This window comes from Cibotium barometz, chromosome 24, assembly GCF_041138505.1.
Source record: "Cibotium barometz isolate CiBa-2024 chromosome 24, ASM4113850v1, whole genome shotgun sequence".
Taxonomy (NCBI): domain Eukaryota; kingdom Viridiplantae; phylum Streptophyta; class Polypodiopsida; order Cyatheales; family Cibotiaceae; genus Cibotium; species Cibotium barometz.
The window spans coordinates 4,997,820-5,005,724 of NC_141069.1; positions in this window are offsets into that span (position 1 = coordinate 4,997,820).

The window sequence follows — 7,905 nt, forward strand, 5'->3', positions numbered from 1 at the left end:
GCATTATCTACTTTTATGCTTTGATTTACCATAATTTACTTCAACCACTCTAAGCATAAGAACATTATCTACTTGTATGCTTTGATTTACAATAAATTACTTGACCCACTCTAAGCATAAGAGCATTATCTACTTGTATGCTTTGATTTACCATAAATCAACTAGTGTGTACTTGTATCCTTGAGTATCCTAGTTGAAATTTTCCATTTATCAATAAAAGCTACAAACTTCCTATAGAAAAGCAAATCTTTTAGAAACTATTTATTTACATTTAGTAAAAATCTAGTAGGAGCTACAAATGTCCTATAGAAAAAAAATCATTTGAGACAAAGTTTACTAGAAGCTCTTCATTTACATTTTATTATCTCATAAAATATGTTTCTATCCACTACTAACATCTTGAATCCTAGGATGGTGATATTGACTCCAAGCTTTAATACACATTTGCTATCTCAAAATGATTGCAAGATCTTCCCCCTCTATTCAAAAAAGTACATAACTAGACAAAAGTAGCAAACATATATGTTTATTATCAATCTAAAAAAGACATACCTACACAAAATTAAGAAGAACAATTATTTTATCTTTTGAATACATGAAATGATATTTTAATCAAAAGTAAGAAGAAATTTTATTCCCTCTTGAATGTTATAAGTACAATAGTCCTAAGATAAATTTTCATTCTTGAATCTTTAAAGCCGAGGAAGAAACTTTGAAGTTGTAGCTGCTATGATATTAGCATCATTGTATCCCATTTTTGTGCCATTATCACCTTTTTCATGTCCTACATTAATTCCAGATGCTCCATAATTTTCAAGATTTGCATTTGATGAGAATCCAAATCCCGTGGAGGATTTTGAGGAATTTTTGAACCCTAGATATATTGATCATCTCATCTTTATAAAAAGACTTAATTTGATCATTAATATCATCAAGCCATACTATAATAATTCTATTCATCATTGGTCATAGTCTCAAAGTAGCCATACGTGAATGATGTTATTAGCACTCCCTGGAGTGCTTGTCCATACGTGTTAAGGAGACCAATGTACAGACATCAAGAATATCTCTAAATGCTTAAAACTTTGTTGTTATTGGTGCTTCCGGTGAGCTTCCACTAGTGTTTGCCCATGATGTGTTGAGGCGACATCAAGGGTATCTCTAATGCTTAAAGCTATGGAAATATTACTCATATCAAATCTTTGTCTTTGTTATTCTCTTCATATACGAGTGTTTCTACTAGTGTTTGCATATAATGTGTTGACATGAGGAGACATCAAGGGTATCTCTAATGAAGCTATGGAAATATTACTCGTATCAAATCTTTGTCTTTGTTATTCTCTTCATATACAAGTGGAAACATGTAATTATCCATAGGATTCATATATGCTTATAAGAAAAATCATCCACAAGAGGAGTGTTCTTATTATTACATATATTCTTAAGCTTTATTCAAACATTTTATGAAGGCTAAAACATTGCGTCCACGTCTCATTTGGCAATATTACATCTGAAAAGGCTTCTTATACCATTTTTTCTTGACCACACACTATAAAGAATCTCAAGAGAAAAGTCTTGCAATATCAAGAGTGTCTCCTCTACATTCCTCAATGTAGCTAAAGACCAAATTCCCATATCAAAGTGTATGTGCATATGTACGTGTTTAAGTATACAATGTATATATACATTGTGTGTATATACATATATATATATACATATACATACACACACACACACACACACACACACACACACACACACACACACACACATTGTGGATGTGTGTGTACACACACACATACACACACACGCGCTCACGCGCGTGCACACACACACACACACACACACATTCACATACACACATACACACATACACACATATATACACATGTGCACGTGCGCGCACGCACACACACACATACACACACACACATTCACACTTAGTTCTATTTGAGGTTGAGGAACTCTAGGTGTTTTTTGGGTAATTGCTACTAAAGGCCTTAACACCAATCACATGCAGTTTGGCTCTGTCATAATCAATAGCATTGTCATACTGCTCTGGCCGCATGCGATGGGCCACTCTTCACATGATCTCTTTGCAGACTCCTCATCAAAGATGATGGTAGTGATAACTGGCTTTCTCTACTCCGCTCTGACTATAAAAGGGGCTTCATCTTCGTGAGTTAGACTCACTTAGCCTGTACTGTGAATCATGGGTGTTGTTTAGCATGTCTCTCATTTTAGCTTCTTCTGGGAGCTTATCCTCTTAGGTATTTGTCATTTAGCCTATGGCTTGTTTACACTCTTTACTCTATAAAATATTAGGTTTTCTATGAGATATTGAATTTCTAAATCCCAGCAAATGGATTTTTATGGGTTAACACTTTAATTTGGCATGCACAACTTGATCTGATAAACTGTCGCTTCTCTGATGAATTCTGGGATATTATATTCCCTGAATCCTTTTGATAGTTTACATGTATGTAAGCTATGAGAGTTTAGGGCATAGATACTTTGTTGCTTGCATGACCTAGATAAGATTTTGGTTGTCTTCTTATATATCTGAACACGACGGATATTTTCCCTAGCATTACATATGCATGTCTGGATAGGGTTCCTAACATTGGTCATTTCCAAAAACGGTTGCTCTGTAATTTAGGGCATACACATCTTGCTATTGCATGTCCTGATGATTTTGGTTGTCTTCTTATATATCTGAACACGACGGATATTTTCCCTAGCATGTCTGGATAGGGTTCCTAACATTGGTCATTTCCAAAAACGGTTGCTCTGTAATTTAGGGCATACACATCTTGCTATTGCATGTCCTGATGATGGTCTTGTTTCTCTGAATGGTATGACTGAATACTGTTACTCTGGTTTTGATTAGGAGTTTTATGGGATAATACATTTGTTGTCTACATCCTGCATATAAACTTTGAAAATATTAATACTTTGTTTGGGTATGAACATTCTAATTTGATGAAAGGCTAAGCTCTCACTTCTTTGATGGACCCTTTGATAATGATTCTTGAATCCTTGGTGACGGACTACCAGTATGATGGCTCATAGAATTCATAGCATTTGGATCTTGTTGCTCATGTATAAACTCTGGCTGTACGCTCTTACATCTCTGAACATGGCAACTGATTTCCTTATTAGTGCATAAACATAGGGTTCTTACATAAGTTATTATTGATATTTCTTGGTGACCTTAAGGGCATACACATTTGCTACTATTGACTCGGTGATAGTCTTGGTTCTCTAATTTTTGCAACGACGACTTTGGTTATGGCTGGGTGTCTATGGGATGATGATTGTAATGATTTATTTGGGGGTTAATGCTTTGATATATGCATTTGTTGTTTGTGACCCACATGAATACTTTGAAAAAAAACTTTTGATTTGCTGCTCTCAACATGGCTACTATATTAAGCATTATTGCGTATTAGACAACGGACTGTTAACTTATGTAATAGCCATTTTTATGACTTAATGCATATCTAGCAATGGATATTTAACATCTTCTATTGTTAAATATCCATAATAGCTAAATTGATATATGACCAGCATTGGGATAATTCTCCTATGATTAGTGAACCCATTCATGAGGGGTCATGTTGGAACTTATACATAACCTTTTGAGATTGGTATATTGCAGTGAGATCTTTGACTAGCTCTTATGAGGAACCATAGACGTACATTATGGTTGGACCCATTGTGAAAAAAAATCCATTAAGATAGTGAATCAGCATCTACCTTTGTGCCTTTTTGCATTTACTGTATGCCACATAATCTTCTAAATACTTGGCTTTATGCTAATCACGTGTGCACTAATAATGACTTTTAGTAAAGGGGTCCCGAGTCTTTGCCCAAAGCCTAGGCCTTAACTTTATAACCTAATGGATTCACTCCATCTACTTTGTACTTAACCCAACTATAGCTTAATTCTGAGGATCTTTGGGTGACATATATAACACATGGTAGACTTAGGAAACCTATAATACATATGTAGGCTAACAATTCATTTGTTTGTTTTGGATGGATGCATGTAATAGGATCTACCCTCTCAAATGTCTTACAGTATTAAGCTTTACGACATATTTCACTATCTGAGATAGTCTCCTTTCATTTATAACATGATTATTGTCTCCTTTCATTTATAACATGATTATTGTAAACAATATTATTGTTGTGTAATCATGTTTCACTATCTGAGATAGTCTCCTTTCATTTATAACATGATTATTGTAAACAATATTATTGTTATGTAATCATGTTAAAAACTTCATTTAACAAGACTGATTGGGTTCTCGAACTTTTTGTTCGGCTATAGATATGTTATTAAATGTAGATCAAAAACACACACACACACACACATGTGTGTGTGTGTATTTGTATATATATATACATATATAACATATGTGTGTGCATGCATGTGTGTGTGTGTGTATATACAACTATGTATATGCATATATTAATGTGTGTGTGTGTGTGTATATATATATATACACACACACATTGATATATGTAGATATAGATATACAACTATGCATATATATCGATGTATATATATGTGTGTGTGTGTGTGTGTGCATATACAACTATGTGCACACACACACACACATGCATATACAACTATGTGTGTGTGTGTGTATACATAGTTGTATATGTGTGTGTGTGTGCGTGCGCGCGCGCACACACACACACACACACACACACAGATGCATGCATACACACACACACACACAGATGCATGTATAAGTGATTCTTAGTTATTATTTGTACCCTACTATATAGCTAGATTGAATTTCAAAGGTCTTAAGTCGATTGTATGATTTAGTTTATTAATTAAACATTGTTCGATTTGGATACTAACAAATACTCCACAATTTCTTTATGTCTTTGAGATGATTATTTTAAATTAAAGTAAAGCATAGGGTCAATAGAGCTTTGAACAACAAGAAAGGAAACTCAATTCAAATTGATTTGATTATCATATTACTCTTAATTTTATTAGATTAAATTAAAATTAATTATATTATTAATAATTTTGCTAGACATTTTTAAAGAGTTGAATTAACTTTATTTTTACATCTACTTAAGTACTTGAAAACAATTTAATAAAATTTTTTGGTTTTTAGTGAACAATGTTATATAAGTAAATAATGCTCTTATGCTTGGAGTTTAACCTAAAGTCTTGTTTATCTTGAGATATATACTTTTGTTGGTTGTTTGATCAATGCTCTATTTGGTTTGTGGTAAATCAAAGCATACAAGTATATAATGCTCTTACTTTTATAAGAGTTCAACTAAAGTTTTGTCTATCTTGGGATGTACTCTAAGTGTATTTTCTTAGTGCTAAAGGCAATGTTTCCTTATTGATCATAGTTCTTATCGAGAATACAAAATTAAGTTATTCTTGACTTAAATGGTTTACTTTTAGATAGGACTAGAAAGATGCCAAGAACATCATCAAAGCTACACGTCATGAGGAATTGCAAGGAGTGGATAGTTCTTAGGCATGGTTGCATTAAATTCTTCCTGAATGTATATACATATATATACACACATACATGTATGTGTGTATATCCATATATATACACACATACATGTATTCTTATTGAATAAATGCACACACACACACACACACACACACACACACACACACACACACACACACATATATGCACATATACATATATGCATTCCTACTGAATGCATATACACATATATATATGCACGCGCGTGCACACACACACACACACACACACATACACATATACATTTATATACACACATACACATATACATGTATATACACACATACACATATACAAGTACACACACACACACACACACACACACACACACACATGATCATACAAAATAATACACACACAAACCCACCCCTTGCACATACACGCACACACATACACACATGCATATATATGTCTCTCTCTCTCTCTCTCTCTCTCTCTCTCTCTCTCTCTTTCTATATATATATATATATATATATATATATATATATATATATGTATATGTATATATGTATATATATATATATATGTATGTATGTATGTATGCATACACACACACACATGTGTGTGTGTGTATGTATCTACACATATATATATATACACACAGACATATGTGTGTGTGTGTGTGTGTGTGTGTGTGTGTGTATAGGGTGAAGATTTACAATGCATGACCAAGAATTCTTGTAGCAAGAATTGTATTACCTCATTTGTGTTGAAGTGGGTGCCATTGTCACTAACAAGCTCAAGGGGACACCTAAAGAGCGAGTGATCATGCACTCGTAAAGAAATTTAGCTGTGGACCTTGCATCGGCTTTTCTTGTGGCATGAGCTTCAACCCATTTCGTGCAGTAGTTTGTGGCCCACTATGATTTACGGGGCTTAAGTGTGTCAGCAGGCAGCCGGACTAATGGGTCCCACAAAATCGATGCCCCATTTCCCAAAGGGTTGTAAGGACGATGGGAGAAAGGGGTATCCTATCCATAATGTGTAGAATCACGGTCAGTAGAGATTCATCGCATCGTTTGACGTATTCGGTGGCATCTCCAAACAAAGTTGGCCACCACAAGCCTACTGGAAGGATCTTTTGAGTAGTGGTATCTGCTGCTCTACTGTTGCAAAGCATCCACTTGTAACTCTAGAGTGGACTTGTTCCAAAATAGAGACCTATTCATCCTCGTGGTGGACACTGCATCTTATGATTCCATCCTTTTCTTTTTTGTAAAGTTACCCTGCAATCAATTGATAGGGGGCGGCTTTCTTGATGAGGTGTCTTGCCCGATCCTTGTTGTGATTCGTGCTTTGGTGGTTATGCCATTAGCTAGGAAGTTTGAAACTTTCTTTTCCCATTTAGGAATCAGGCATAGTTGGAACATGGGGCATCTAGCAAGCCATCATCAACACCCATCGGTGGCTCTCCATTAGGAATTGGCGACATATGGTGGGCCAATACATGGTGGGAACCTTTACGTACTGTGATGGTAAAATCAAATTCAAGTAAAATTACAAGACATTTGGTGATCCTACTCGTGGTGCAAGGTTTATTCACTAGATAAAGAAGAGCTTGATGGTCTATAAAGAAAACAAATTTGGTTGCCAAAAAGGTAATGATGAAATTTTTTAACTATATAGACCATGGCCAACAACCCTTCTCTTTATGTGGTTGTATAATTTCATTCTGCTTCATTTAATTGGCGACTAGCAAAGATAATAGGGAAATCCCTATTGTGTTATCCAGGTTAAGCCATCACACAACTGATTGTTGTAAGAGCACACGTAGCTATGTGGACATGGAATATGATTCCCCAATCAGGGGATCTAAAAATAGGAGCGCTCGCTCGCCAATGCTGTTTTGAGGGTATCATATGCTTGTTGGCACTCCTCTATCCTTTCAAAAATCACCAAGAGTAAAGGGGACACGCTATGTCGGCATACATAAAGATGAAATGTTGGTAATAACCTACATGCCCCATGAATTTCTGGACTCCCTTGAAGTTGGTAGGGGGTGGTATCTTAAGAATGAGTTGCTCCTTGCTTTCATCTATGAAGATACCATGTTATGATATAATGTGTCCTAGGATTACTCAATGACGGATCCGAAATTAACATTTCACAGGGTTAAGAGAGATCCTATAGAATCGGCATCTCTCTAGCACTTTTCTTAGACACCACAAATGTGCTTTCCATTTAGAATTGACACAAAGGTCATCCATAAAGACTTCAAGGAATTTTCGTAAATACTTATAGGTTGTGCACATTAGGTGTTGGAAGGTGCCTGGGGCATTGGTCAAACCAAATGGCATGACTTAGTATGCATACATGCCCCATTTGGTTGGCAAAAGCCATTTTATGTTGATCTTTTGGGTCT